Below are 15485 nucleotides of genomic sequence, written 5' to 3'. Positions count from 1 at the left end.
TTCTTTTTTTTTTTTTTTTCCGGTTAATTTTCAATAATGCTAGCATGCAAAAAAAAAAAAAATAAAATTAATAAAAAAAAGGACAATAATTTTCCCGATAATCTTAGCGTATGTACCAGGCATTAGGCTAGGATCACATGTTTGGGGGTGCGGAATGCACGCAATTTCCCGACCTGCAGAGAAACGTGCTGCATTTTGGCAGCCTTAATTCTTAATGGCACCCCCAAGCATCTGCATACGCAATGTGTTTTCACGTTCACCAGACTGCATGGTTGGGGAAATCCTCCTTGCCTTTTTCAAAGGTAGAGCAGCTCATTGAAATAAATGGACTACCATACTGGCGATGTGCGCGCACAAACACAGTTACACATTACTGAATGGAGCCTTAGGCTTGAAATGCATACAGTGAGCCTACCTACTCAATTTCAATTGATATTTAGGCACAGATTGTCCCCAATACAGACAACACTAAAACCTGGCAGAGGTTCTAACCTTTCCCCTTTCTATCCAAAAGTGAATAAAGATGAGCTTTAAGCCAATAATGCATACAGGAAACAGATCCTATTTCTGAATTAGTTTTTAATTGAGACGCTGCTGTAATGGACCAGTCCAGCCCACTGCCTTGTGCTGGTACTCTGGTGATTAGGGAACCTTTTTGATTACTGGTTTGTAAGAAGGAAAGGTACAGTATATCTAAACACACCACTGTGGACTGCTTGCTGTTTTGCACATATGGAAATCTTAATAAATCAAAGTGTTGAGTTTTGTTCACATTGGGCAATTTGATCCTTGCCCATAGGCGTGCACTCAGGATGTGCCAGGTGTGCCTGGGCACACCCTAATCACCCTATGTGGCATAGATTCGCCCCGTTTAGACCCCTGATATTTCAAAGCCCCCTAATGGGGCTCCTAAAAATATTGTAAAAAAAAAATTCCCTTTCCCTTTAGTAAATCAATCCCTTAGTGTTCTCATTCAGGCTGGAGGTGCTTCTTTGAGAAAGCTGTAATTTTATGCCATAATTTTCATTACAATTCCTTAAAGCGGAATTAAGCCTAAAAAAAAATAAAATATGCTGACAGGTAAGATTTTTTTTATGGTAGAGTCCCTAATGGTCTATTCTGTTATAAACCCCTTGCCCTGCCTGTCAGTGTTAGCATATATTTACAACATGCCCTTGTGCCATGATGATATGATACCTGTGCACATGCACAGGAAGACTCGAAGTAGATTGTGCAGCACTAGAGGGGTAGCACTAAAGGGGATCACTAGCCAGGAAAGATTGCCATACTATGCAAATATGCTGTGCATGCTAGTGCATTATGGCAAAAAATTCCTGGGACCCAGTTTTATTTTTTGTAGAGGTTTAGTTCTGCTTTAACCCCACCTCACCATAACTTCTCTGGTTATACTTGCTCATTAGTCACCAAGTCCTACTCCATAGAAATCAACAGAGTTGTATTTGCCATAGCAGCACTCCTAGGTCAGTACCTTGAGCAGCACAATTAAAACCTTAAAATTTTACTTTTTTCCTATTTCGTTTCCCTCTTCTGTCCACCCATGGACATTTGTAATTAAATTAGGTAAGAAAACTGGAAATAAGGGGATTGCAGGGAGATCTTTCACTACATGCAAGGTCCGTTTTTTAATTGTGGCCTCTTGCCCTTGCTGAAATGCTGAATAGAACAAATAAAAGGACAGCTGCATGAAGAAAATGTTAGACAATATACTTCCCTTTCCCTCGACTTAAGTAGTGTAGGGTGTGATGTCCTCATCCTGCCAATGAAACCCTGGGGAATGCGGACTACTGCAAATCCAAAGACACTGCAGTACAGTGCAGGACTGTCTTGTTAGCAAGGTTTGGGATAATGCCTAACACTTCCAAGGATCTTGCTGAAAGGAAGACGATGTCACTCTCACCTGGGGTGGAAGCCAGGGAAATGTAAAAACATTCTCCAACTCCCCCTCGCGCCATTTTTTTTTTTATTTTAAAGCCTTACCCCAACTTTCTGTCACCAAGCTGGTCCAACAAATTTGCAGCAGTGTTGAATTGTAGGTCTTGTTAACTTGCTACACATTTTCTGTTTCAATGTATTTATTGGTTTTATGACACAACATAAGAATTTAGAAGCAAGCATATAAGTCGCCCGCGCAGGGGCTAGAGAATGATCAGGTATTACAGAGGAATCCAAAAGGAATATGGACAAAACAATCATACTTGACAACCTTTATAGAATTGGGATGAGATTGAAGTATAATTAATGCAAAATGGAAAGAAAGGGACAGAGAAAAAAAAAAAAAAAGGGGGTGGGAGTGGGTGGAGCTCCTGGGACCAACCCCAAATGCATCTGTGAGAACAAGAAAAAAAGAAGAAGAAGAGGGAGAAAAAGGAGGAACCAGAAAGAAAGTAGGAGGGAGTGAGGGAAAGTCAGAGTCTAGAGAAGGAAGGAGAAAAAGAAAAAAAGGAAGGAAAATAAAAGTAAAACTCAGACTCAGAAGCCGTTGGAAGCCATCAGAGAAGGCCCCAACAAGCCAGCTGAAGTGAGGGAAACTCATGGGAAATCCATGGTTCCCAGACTTTGAGAAATATAGGATGTAAGTCGATCACAATGCTAGACATCTGCTCATGCATGGAGCAAAAAGGCAGTCATACGTGACTTCACCCTTTGAAAGGCAGCGTGCAGTGTCTTCCAGGTCTAGGCTATGGTCCGTTTAGCAGAAAAAAAAGATATATGGAAGAGGGTCTGGAGTAGCTCGAAAACCCTGGACCAGAACCCCACCAGTCTTAGGCAGAACCACCAGGTATGCAGGACATCTCCCCTTTGTCCACAGTTACAAATGCATCTGTCACTACTCCGGGGGTGAGCATGGGAGACGTTGCTGCACATTTTCATTGCAGAGCACTTGAAGCACAAGTTCTAGTTGACACTTTTCCAATTTATAGCAAAGTTGCGTGGCATGTCTCTAGCAACAGCAAAGTTGAAGTGGTGGGTCTACAGCATGAACTCTTCAAGTCACAGTGACCCCTGTAGTGGGATGACTATTACACAACATAAGTGAACCAGAATTTGCAGCAGACTTGCAGAATGTTTGCAAAGAAAGTTGATCAGGAGTCATGCAATGCAGACTTGTGAGGCCTCGTAAGTCTAGCAATAGCTTAGCAAGTCATATTCAAACTTGCAGCTCAATTGCTTGCTATCTGGGCAGTGAGACAGGGACTCTGTCCCGCTCCCAGAATAAAATAGAATCGGACTGAATGCTGCACAGCCATTCACAGGAAGCTTTGTATTTTCTTAATGAGTACAAGTCTTCTTTTATTGGCTCAGTTGGAGATTGTGACATCATCTGCCCACCTCAATTTTGTTTTTGGAGCAGGGTGAGAAGTCCCCATTCTGCTGCTGGAACACAGCGCTGTATACTGTATGTAGCTTACATTACATACAGTATATAAATGCTCACAGCAGGCTCATGTGTTGGTGAAGGTAATAGTTCATGTGGACCAGCTTGGTCCAAACAAACTACTTTAAAGTGACAGAAAGCCGGAGTTCAGCTTTGGGTTTTTTATAGTTTTAAGTCAAGAGGGGGTGTCCCCTTTAAAAAGTGGACCTTGCTTTTCAGGTGTAAGGTCTGGTTTAAGAGCAATCAGGCTGTAGTTGAAGCATGAAAGTGGTTCTAAAGATAAAACGTTTTCTTACCTTAATGTATTCTTTGGATTAAAGCAAAAAATGTTTTGCCACTTGCTGTGTTCCCACCCACCCACATACTGGTCCTGTATCGATTCAGTACTGTGCCAGTCTACTGGTCTTCTCCCCTTTCCTACTTCCCTCACAAGCTTGGGTGAGAGCCAATGGCTCCCACTGCTGTCAGTAAAATCCTGTCAGTATTGAGTGGGGGCAGAGTGGAACCATGCTGTGTGTGTCAATGGATGCAAACAGCTCAGCTTGGAATTCAACCCTGCACTTCTGCCCCATAGCAAGCATTTGCTATGGGAGGGGACACAGACGAGGAAAATACCATTGCATAGAGCAGGCGAGTTTAACAAAACAAAACGCCTTTAAAACCGCTTTAAACCATCTCTCCTATCTTGTTTGATGGCCTGTACAATTGAAACGTAGTTCTGTATAAACGTAAAACAGGCCACCTGCTACCTTCAATGGTCCTTTTCAGCAGTTAGTTTTACAAAAGCAATCACATGACACAAGAAGTCATGCAAAAAAAATAAAAAATCAGCAGAAAACCACTGAACAGGGCAGGTGAAGAGTATTCGTTGGGATCAAAAATGTTTTATTGCAAAGGTGATGTTTGGTGTGCATTCAGGAACAGCCACAAACAGGATGATGAATCAGGCAAGACTGGAACAGAGCATATTTGCTGCGTATGTTAACATTATCACTACACAATGTCAATATATGATGAGTTCTTCTACTATTTCCAGTGATAAACAGACATGAACCTGGAGCTGACAATACATTGACACCAGTATTGATAAATGGGATTTATTAAAACTGATCTCTAGATTATAGTGAAGTTTAAATAGTTTGTTTGGACCAAGCTAGTCTAAATGATTTACTTCACGTGCAGTGGCTCTCAGCCTAGTATGAACTGTATGTAGCCTCAGCTTCACACAGTATCAGGGCCAGATTAACGTAGGGGCTATTGGAGCTGCAGCTCCAGGCCCCTACCTTTTATATAAGCCCCGGGTTGGCCATATTCACTGTGACCGCTCTTCTGTCACTTGTAAACACAGAAGTCTGGCTTCTATGCTCGCTTCCCCAGGCAGCACCCTCAGAACCTCCCCACACAGCGCGAAGGCCGGACAAGGAGGGACAGTTGCCGATGCATGGATGTGTTTATGGGCTTCAGAGACAGCATCCCATGTTGAATTAGGCATGCATGGCTGCACCCTTCCTCCTCTGGGTGCATGCCAAGGCACGGCCCTTAAGGCCCTTCAAAATCCTCAGCACCAAGACCATGATGCTCTTAATCCGGCCCTGCACAGTATACAGCACCATGTTCCAGCAATGGGATGCAAAGTTCCTGTCCCACACCCAAGCGCTACTCGGCCATTCACAGGGAGCTTTGTATTTTCTGCATGAATACAAAGCTTCCTCTGACTGGCTGACGTGGGGAGGCAGGCAGATGACATCACACTTTCCACCACAGCCAGTCAGAGGAAGCTTTGCATTTATTCAAAAGATTCAAAACTACTGGCTCAATTTTTTCTAGATGTGGGACAGGAAGTTAGCGCCCCACTGCTGGAACGCTGCATACTGTATGCAGCTGCATGTCTTAGTGAAGTAAGTAGTTTGTTTGGACCAGCATTCTCCAAATGAACTATTTAAACTTCACTAAAAGCTGGAGATCAGCTCCTAGAGAAAATGTTAAATGGGTTAAAGAGGCTTATCAGTAGTGAATGCAATCATTTAAAGGGAGTGGCACAATGCAATGACACAAAGAAAAATAAAGCTGGTGTTCATTCTTATTGCCCATGATGTGCCTTGTCTGAAAAAGCACTGGGCCAATGGAGAGCAACACTGCAGACAGTAGCAATAAACAGAAAACTGTCCAATAAATACAGCATAGAGATATGAGACCAACAATGAGGCCTGACTGAAATTCCCTATACCATATTCCCTATAGGCATGCTCAACCTGTGGCCATCCAGCTGTTGCGAAACTATGAGTCCAATGAGGCCTTGCAAGGCTGACAGTTACAAGTATGACTCCCAAAGGCAGAGGCATGATGGGACTTGCAGGCCGGCAACAGATGGAGGGCCACAGGTTGAGTACCCATGTCCTGGACCCTATCAAACCAATGGCCAATGGGCTAATCTGTCACAGTCTGATGGCAGTTAGGCTTTTTTAACTTGGTGTGGGAGTGCTCAACCTTCAATCCAAGAGAGGAATGGCCCTAACAAGTATCCATGGGTAACTCAAGATGAAGGAATAAAGAAGACTCCTAAGTAAAGTTCAATTGGCAGCCGCAAGGTCCCACAATAATAAACAGGTTAAGGAGGCCAATAACCCCCCACTACTTGGACATCCTCCTGACAGCAGTTTCTAGTCCAAAACAAAAATACTGAACAAACCCTCTGCACACTGCTATACCCTTTCTAGCACACTTTGCATTAAAAAATAGATATATTTAGTTCACACATACTGCAAAACATGTTTAAGCTGGCCAACAGTGTCAAAGTAATCCCCCTTATGGCCAGTCCTAAACTGCTCTCCCACTGCAAATACTACTGTGGACACAAGGCCAACTAGGGCAACCAGACTTACATCTGTTGAAACGTGTGAACTAAATATCCCTATTTTTTATTGCAAAGTTTGCTAGAAAGAGTATAGCAGTGTGGAGAGGGTTCATTCAGTATTTTAGTGTTAACATGTGGACACACCCCCTTAGTACCTGGTAGCACAGGTATATCTTGTTTCTAGTCTAAAACTGCCTCAGCAAACTGGATGGAGATAAATGCAATGCAGACCACAAAGTTCCAAGGCTAGTTAATGATGGCTGCAGAACAGGTCCCGCCATTCCTAGACACCACTGTATCACTGGCCAGTGGCGGCCAGTGCGTTGGGGGCACAGGGGCGCCGCCCCCCCATCCATGCGTCCGGCCCCCTAATCTGCATGCATGCAGGGGCGCCGGACGCATGGAGCTTAATGGGTTTTTTTTATTTTTGGCATCACCTGATTAGAGCCAGAGGCTCTAATAGGGCGATGCAAAGGGTGGACCCGGGGCGCAGAGCAGTTGCGTCCCGAGCCTACCCATTGTGTGACAATAGCGAATGAAAATTCGCTATTGTCACACGGATCCTCCTCCTGGCCAATCAGGGAGCGTGTCCAATACACTGTGTGTTTTAGTGTGTGTTTGTCTTACCACCTCAGACTCATTTCCCTCTGGTGCTCACTCGGCTTCCTCTTCCTCCTGGGCTCCTTCCTTTCTTTTGGACAGGTCCATGTCTGGCTCCCGTGGTGGCCATTCACAACTTTTCATCCTCTCCACACCTCCTAGCAGGCCTGTCCCTGATTAGAAGATAGAGAGGGAGATTACCATGCAGTTTGGTTTCAATGCCAAGACTATGTGGCCGAAAAGGGGTAGTCGACCAGGGCTACACAAACCTTAGACGGCTGTACACATTTAGGAAAAAATGGCTTTAAATTCGACTGTATTTGTTCTGTAAAGCTGAGTTCACACTGGTGCCCTCCAATTCCTTTGCAGGGCAGGTTATACTTTCTTAAAAATGTTCAAGAGGGAAAGATTTAAGGAAAATAACTGTCAGTACTTTAGATACCTGAGTAATACAAAACCTTGAAAAAAGTATTCATACCCCTTGAAATTTTCCACATTTTGTCATGTTACAGCTAAAAACATAAATGTATTTTATTGGGATTTTATGTGATAGACCAACACAAAGTGGCACATAATGTAAAGTGAAAGGAAAATGATTAATGGTTTTCCAGATTTTTTACAAATAAAAATATCTAAAAAAGTATAGCATGCATTTGTATTCAGCCCCCCTTACTCTGATACCCCTAACTAAACTTTAGTGGAACCGATTGCCTTCAGAATTCAACTGTGTGTAATTTAATCTCAGTATAAATACAGCTGTTCTGTGAATCCCTCTGAGGTTTGTTAGTTAGAGAACCTTAGTGAACAAACAGCATCATGAAGGCCAAGGAACACACCAGACAGGTCAGGGATACAGTTGTGGAGAAGTTTAAAGCAGGGTTAGGTTATAAAAAAACTATCCCAAGCTTTGAACATGTAATGGAGCACTGTTCAATCCATCATCTGAAAATAGAAGAATATGGCTCGACTGCAAACCTACCAAGACATGGCCTTCCACCTAAACTGACAGGCTGGGCAAGGGGAGCATTAATCAGAGAAGCAGCCAAGAAGCCCATGGTAACTCTGGAGGAGCTGCAGAGATCCACAGCTCAGGTGGGTGAATCTGTCCACAGGACAACTATCAGTCATGCGCCCCACAAATCTGGCCTTTATGGAAAAGTGGCAAGAAGAAAACCATTGTTGAAAGAAAGCCATAAGAAGTCCGTTTGCAGTTTGCGAGAAGCCATGTGGGGGGACCAGGGCTGCCACTAGAAATCTCAGGGCCCCATACAGCCTACCTGACAGGGCCCCCCCCCACTTCTGGCGAAAATGTCAAAATTATGTTATCACCCCCCCAATCTCTCTTCCTAGCACAAATCCCTCCCAATCACCCCTCCCAGCACAACCCACCAAATCCCTCCACAAATTCACAACCCCATCCCCCCCAGCACAAATTCCCCCCTCCTAGCACAAATCCCCCAGCCCAGCTCCTAGCACAAACTTTCCCCCCAATCCCCCCTTCTGGCTCAAATCCCCCAAACCCTCCTACAAGCACATACCCCCCCCCCCCATTCCTCCTTCTACCAAATCCCCATTACACTTTCTAGCAAAGAGAGTTGCCAATCCCTCAAACATCCCAGGCATAAATTATTTTCCCATTAATATTTCTGTAAGCCCCCCAAACCGACAGGGAGAAACCACTACTAAGCCAGGAGGGGGTGCACTGTGTTGTGCTTTCCCCTCCTGTCTGAACAACACACAGCATAAGAGACAGGATCGCTCTCACATTGCATCGGACTGTACACTCACACACAGTTTGATTATCGCCCCCTACCCACATTTCCTGCTGTCAGGAGGTGAGCAGCCCGTGGAGGAGGAAGGGGTGGTAATCAAACTGTGTGTGCATGTGTGTGTACAGTGCGATGCAATGTAAGAGCGATCCTGTCTCTTATGTGGACGAGTGTTGTTCATACAGGAGGGATGAGCCCACAGAGCACCACACAGCGCACACAGCGATCGGCATGCCTGCTGTCTCACCACTCCACGACACCACCACTTCTCCAGACTGCCGTCCCCGTGTCACAGCTCTGAGTGAGGGCGGGGACAAACAGCTGAAAGCCAGCAAGAGGAAGAGAAACCGGCTTTCAGCCGGTGGAGGAAGAGGCAGACAGTGCATCGCTCTGTCATTGATCCCTCTCCCCACCAATCCTCCTGCTGCCTGGGCCCCCCTATGTGCCCGGGCCCCATACACCAGTACTGGCTGTACCCCCCTGATGGCGGCCCTGGGGGGGGACACAGCAAATATGTGGAAGAAGGTGCTCTGGTCAGATGAGACCAAAACTGAACTTTTTGGCCTATAAGAAAAATGCTATTTATGGCAGAAAACTCACACTGCACATCACCTTGAACACACCAGCCCCACCGTGAAACATGGTGGTGGCAGCATCATGTTTGGGGGATACTTTTCTTCAGCAAGGACAAAGAAGTTGGTCAGAGTTGATGGGAAGATGGATCGAGCCAAATACAGGGCAATCTTAGAAGAAAACCTGTTAAGAGTCTGCAAAAGACTTGAAACTGAGGCGGAGGTTCACCTTCCAGCAGGACAATGATCCTAAACATACAGCCAGAGCTACAATAGAATGGTTTCGATCAAACCATATTCATGTGTTAGAATGGCCCAATCAAAGTCAAAACCTAAATCCAATTGAGAATCTGTGGCAAGACTCTAATATTGCTGTTCACTCTGAAAGAGATTGAGCTATTTTGCAAAGAAGAATGGGAAAAAATGTCAGTCTCTAGATGTGCAAGGCTGGTAGAGACATACCCAAAAAGACTTGCAGCTGTAATTGCAGCGAAAGGTGGTTCTACGCAAGTATTGGCTGAAAACAAATGCACGCATCACCTTCCGATATTTATTTGTAAAACATTTGAAAACTATAACTTTTCTTCCACTTCACAATTATGTGCCACTTTGTGTTGGTCTATCACATAAAATCCCAATAAAATACATTTACATTGTTTGTAACATAACAAAATGTGGAAAATTTCAAGGGCTATGAATACTTTTTCAAGGCACTCTACATACTGTATAGTTTTTTTTTTTTTTAGCGTTACTAATCCCAAAACAGTAAAATCAGTATGTATATGCAGTAAAGCATGCTTGTTATACTCACTGTTGAACCCAAGGGATTAACCCTTTGCTTTGTGTATAAAAGCTGTTTGATCCTGTTTCTCTGATTCTCCTCTTTCACCATCTCCAAAAAAAAAACATGATATTTACAGAACCAGGGGATGGGCTGCACATGCTCAATTTGGTGTGTATTGCTAGAGAGTTTTTTTTTTTTTTGTGGGTGAGTGCATGTGATTAGCACAGGGCCAATCGGCTCTGTCCAGACATGTCCAGACAGGGGATCAGGGGAGAATAAAAACTCCGTCCTTCTACAACCTTTACTAGGAACTGATACAAGTCACAAGGCTGCTATATACTGCTGATAATATCTTTGTGATGTAGGAGCGCTAAACCTTATGCACATGTATTTTGATGGGAGAGGTGGTTTGTGGTTCTAGGGGCTGCTCACTAGCAACTGTGGGGTGTAGCTTTTGAAAGGATGAGAGCGCCACACCAGTTTGTATAAAAACTTTGAAAAGGTTTTTTATTTTGGAACAACCAACATGTTTTGTGGGTGTGGGGGGGGGGGTCTCAGCACTCCCCCCCCCCTCCTTTATCTGGGCTAAAAACTAGACAATAACCGCTTGCCGCATATTTACTTCGGCAGTGTGGCTCTCCCAGGCAAACCGGCATAGGGCTATGCCGGTCGCTTAAAGGCAGCTAGGGGACGAGCGTGTGCCGCCGGCAGCACGCCCCCACCCCCCTTGTCAGCGGGGAAGCCGATGCAGGAGGCAGGCAGCTCTCCACTCCGATGCAGCGGGCAGGGCACTCCACTCCCCCTTTATCAGGGCTAAAAACTAGAAAATAACAGGTTGCCAACCGCTTGCCACATATTTATTGCGGCAGTGTGGCTCTCCCAGGCAAACCGGCGTAGGGCTACGTCAGTCCCTTAAAGGCAGCTAGGGGACAAGCATGTGCCGCCGCCGGTGCACTCCCACCCCCGTTTGTCAGCGGGGAAGCCGATGCAGAGGGCAGACGGCTCTGATTGTCGCCTGACAACCGCGATAGTTCCCCGCTAAGAGAGAAGAACGGTCAGCTGTTTTAAACACAGCTGACCATTCTTCTCCCTGGAATGATTACAGGGCTCCTGTGATCCTTCCATATAGGATCAGATGTCTCTATGGTCATCCCACAAGCCACGCCCCCCACAGTTTGAAACACGCCCCTAGGTACACATTTAACCCCTTGATCACCCACACTGTTAACCCCTTCCCTGCCAGTGTCATTATTACTGTAACAGTGCATATTTTTTTGAGCACTGATTACTGTAGTAATGTCACTGGTCCCCCCAAAAGTGTCAATAATGTCAGTCAGGGGTCCGATCCGTCCGCTCGCAGTCTTGCAAAAAATCGCAGATCACCGCCATTACTAATAAAAAAAAAGCACAATAAAAATGACATAAATCTTTCCCGTAGTTAGTAGACATAATAACATTTGCGCAAACCAATCAAAATACGCTTATTGCAATTTTTTTACCAAAAATATGTAGCAGAGAACAAATTGGTCTAAAATGTTAAAAAATGTTAATTTTTAAATTTTTTTTTTTTTGGAATGTCAGAGCAGAATGGGAAAAATATAGTTTTTTTTCAAAATTGTGTCTCTTTTCTGTTTATAGTGCAAAAAATAAAAATCGCACAGGTGATGAAATACCACCAAAAGAAAGCTATTTGTGGGAAAAAAAGGACATCAATTTTATTTAGGTACAGCGTCGCACGACTGCGTAATTGTCCGTTAAAGTAACACAGTGCCGAATTGCAAAATATGGCCTGGTCATTAGGGGGAAAATCTTCCAGTTCAGAAGTGGATAAAGATTATACAAAGAATATACAAAGGATCCTTAAAATGTGTAAAAAGCTATGGAGATATCTATATATACTGCTGATGAAAAAATAGTATTTATCCTATAAAGACATGTGGCAGTGGAGAACAAACTGGGCTCTCACTCTTAGTGCCGGTTCACACTTGTGCGATGCGGGAACGCTGCGAATATGCAGCGTGTTCCCGCATCGCATTCGCACATCTGGCAGTTCACACTGCCATATGCGATACGCAGGGGGTGTCAATTAAAAGTTAACGACACCCCCAGTTGCGATCGCATATTGCAGTGCGATCTGCAAGTACGCACAGAATCGGATCGCACAAGTGTGAACCACTGTGCGATCTGATTCTACTGCGGCTCAAAAAAAGCCTCATGTGCATGTTTGGTGTGGTTACAGTGCGAATTCAGCCATACAAAGTGTATGGCTGAACTCGCATCCGCACATCAGATCGCATGTAATTAGGAGCAGTGCGCTCCGAATTACATGCGATCTCCGCAAACGCGGAAGTGTGAACCGGCACTTAATATGTGGAAGTCGCTGGTAAATTCTGTAATGCTGTTACATAAAGAAACGTATTTCAATAGAGGATGTCCTCAAAAATTTCGGAACATTTGGTTGGAGACGGATGGCACCACTGCTGAATGAGAGGATCCTGTGAATGCTCCACCCTAGAGTACCCTGTCCTTTATCCTAAAATAGAGGGGGTGACTTGCCACCGACCACCTTTTTCAGACTCATATGGTATCCATGATATGTCTTTATACACCTTGTGGAGCACACAATCGAACTCCTTAACCTTCCTAGCGGTATTCCCGAGTGTGGCTCGGGGTAAGATTTTAGTGCCAAAAGCGGTAACCCCGAGTCACACTCGGGGTAGCGCTAAGAAGATCGCTGGATGCTGGAAGAGGTTTTACTTACCTTTTCTCTGGGATCCAGCGAAGACTGCGAGCGGTATGCGGCGGCGGAGCTCTCTCCCGATCGTCTGCGAGCCCCGGGTTCCGTCTCCGGCGATGTGACGTCTGCCGGGGGGTGGAACCGGCGGCAAATTCAAATGTAAAATGCCCCAAACACACTGATACCATTCAAAATAAAATAAAATCACATTACATTGCCCCCCAGTGCCCTTTCCTGCAGTTTTACTGTACTTTTTATGTAAATATATGTATATATATATATATATATATACATATATACAGTATATATATATATATATATATACACACATATACACATATATATATATATACAGTGGGTACGGAAAGTATTCAGACCCCCTTAAATTTTTCACTCTTTGTTATATTGCAGCCATTTGCTAAAATCATTTAAGTTCATTCTTCTTCCTCATGAATGTACACACAGCTCCCCATATTGACGGAAAAACCCAGAATTGTTGACATTGTTGCAGATTTATTAAAAAAGAAAAACTGAAATATCACATGGTCCTAAGTATTCAGACCCTTTGCTGTGACACTCATATATTTAACTCAGGTGCTTTCCATTTCTTCTGATCATCCTTGAGATGGTTCTACACCTTCATTTGAGTCCAGCTGTGTTTGATTATACTGATTGGACTTGATTAGGAAAGCCACACACCTGTCTATATAAGACCTTCCAGATAACAATGCATGTCAGAGCAAATGAGAATCATGAGGTCAAAGGAACTGCCTGAAGAGCTCAGAGACAGAATTGTGGCAAGGCACAGATCTGGCCAAGGTTACAAAAAGATTTCTGCTGCACTTAAGGTTCCTAAGAGCACAGTGGCCTCAATAATCCTCAAATGGAAGACGTTTGGGACGACCAGAACCCTTCCTAGAGCTGGCCGTCCGGCCAAACTGAGCTATCGGGGGAGAAGAGCCTTGGTGAGAGAGGTAAAGAAGAACCCAAAGATCACTGTGGCTGAGCTCCAGAGATGCAGTCAGGAGATGGGAGAAAGTTGTAGAAAGTCAACCATCACTGCAGCCCTCCACCAGTGGGGGCTTTATGGCAGAGTGGCCCGACGGAAGCCTCTCCTCAGTGTAAGACACATGAAAGCCCGCATGGAGTTTGCTAAAAAACACCTGAAGGACTCCAAGATGGTGAGAAATAAGATTCTCTGGTCTGATGAGACCAAAATAGAACTTTTTGGCCTTAATTCTAAGCGGTATGTGTGGAGAAAACCAGGCACTGCTCATCACCTGTCCAATACAGTCCCAACAGTGAAGCATGGTGGTGGCAGCATCATGCTGTGGGGGTGTTTTTCAGCTGCAGGGACAGGACGACTGTTTGCATTCGAGGGAAAGATGAATGCGGCCAAGTACAGGGATATCCTGGACAAAAAACTTCTCCAGAGTGCTCTGGACCTCAGAATGGGCCAAAGGTTTACCTTCCAACAAGACAATGACCCTAAGCACACAGCTAAAATAACGAAGGAGTGGCTTCACAACAACTCCGTGACTGTTCTTGAATGGCCCAGCCAGAGCCCTGACTTAAACCCAATTGAGCATCTCTGGAGAGACCTAAAAATGGCTGTCCACCAACGTTTACCATCCAACCTGACAGAACTGGAGAGGATCTGCAAGGAGGAATGGCAGAGGATCCCCAAATCCAGGTGTGAAAGACTTGTTGCATCTTTCCCAAAAAGACTCCTGGCTGTATTAGATCAAAAGGGGGCTTCTACTAAATACTGAGCAAAGGGTCTGAATACTTAGGACCATGTGATATTTCAGTTTTTCTTTTTTAATAAATCTGCAACAATGTCAACAATTCTGTGTTTTTCTGTCAGTATGGGGTGCTATGTGTACATTCATGAGGAAGAAGAATGAACCTAAATGATTTTAGCAAATGGCTGCAATATAACAAAGAGTGAAAACTTTAAGGGGGTCTGAATACTTTCCGTACCCACTGTATATATATATATATATATATATATATATATATATATATATACACACACATATATATATATATATATATATACACACGTATATATATATATATACACATAATTCTTGTGAATGAGCAGCCCAAACCAACTGTATATATATATATATATATATATATATATATATATATATATATATATATAATATATATAATAAATGTATACAGTTGGTTTGGGCTGCTCATTCACAAGAATTACATGCAAAATAATGGTACCGCTTTCAGCACCTAAAATCCAAAAGAATCATACCGCCAGGGAGGTTAATGCAGTAAGTTTTTGTTTGGGGTTTGAAGTTATTTCCTTTGGTTGTTATTTTTCTTTTTACTCTTGTACCTTTTCTTTTGAGCCAGGGTATGCCCAGAGGCTCTGTTTCTGTATTTTTTTCTTTATTAAAACAATACAAATAATTTACAAAACAAAAAAAATGCATTATAAACAAAAAATGTTTTTTATTTTTTTACATTTTCGGTCTTTTTTCTCGAATATAATTAAAATTAAAAAAAAACAACCCAGTGATCTAATACCACCAAAAGAAAGCTCCATTTGTGTGGAAAAAAAAAATGTGATAAAATTTCATGCGGGTACAGTGTTGCATGACCGCCCAATTGCCAGTTAAAGTAGAGCAGTGCCAAATAGCAAAAAATTCCCTGGTCATAAAGGGGCTAAAACTTTCTGGAGCTCAAGTGGTTAAAGGATAAGTTCACCTTTTGGACATGTTCCAGCAGCTGCCGCCTCTCCCCCACTGT

The sequence above is a fragment of the Pelophylax lessonae genome, assembly GCF_965119305.1.
Source record: "Pelophylax lessonae genome assembly, chromosome: 10".
Taxonomy (NCBI): Eukaryota; Metazoa; Chordata; class Amphibia; order Anura; family Ranidae; genus Pelophylax; species Pelophylax lessonae.
This window is presented reverse-complemented; position numbering follows the sequence as displayed.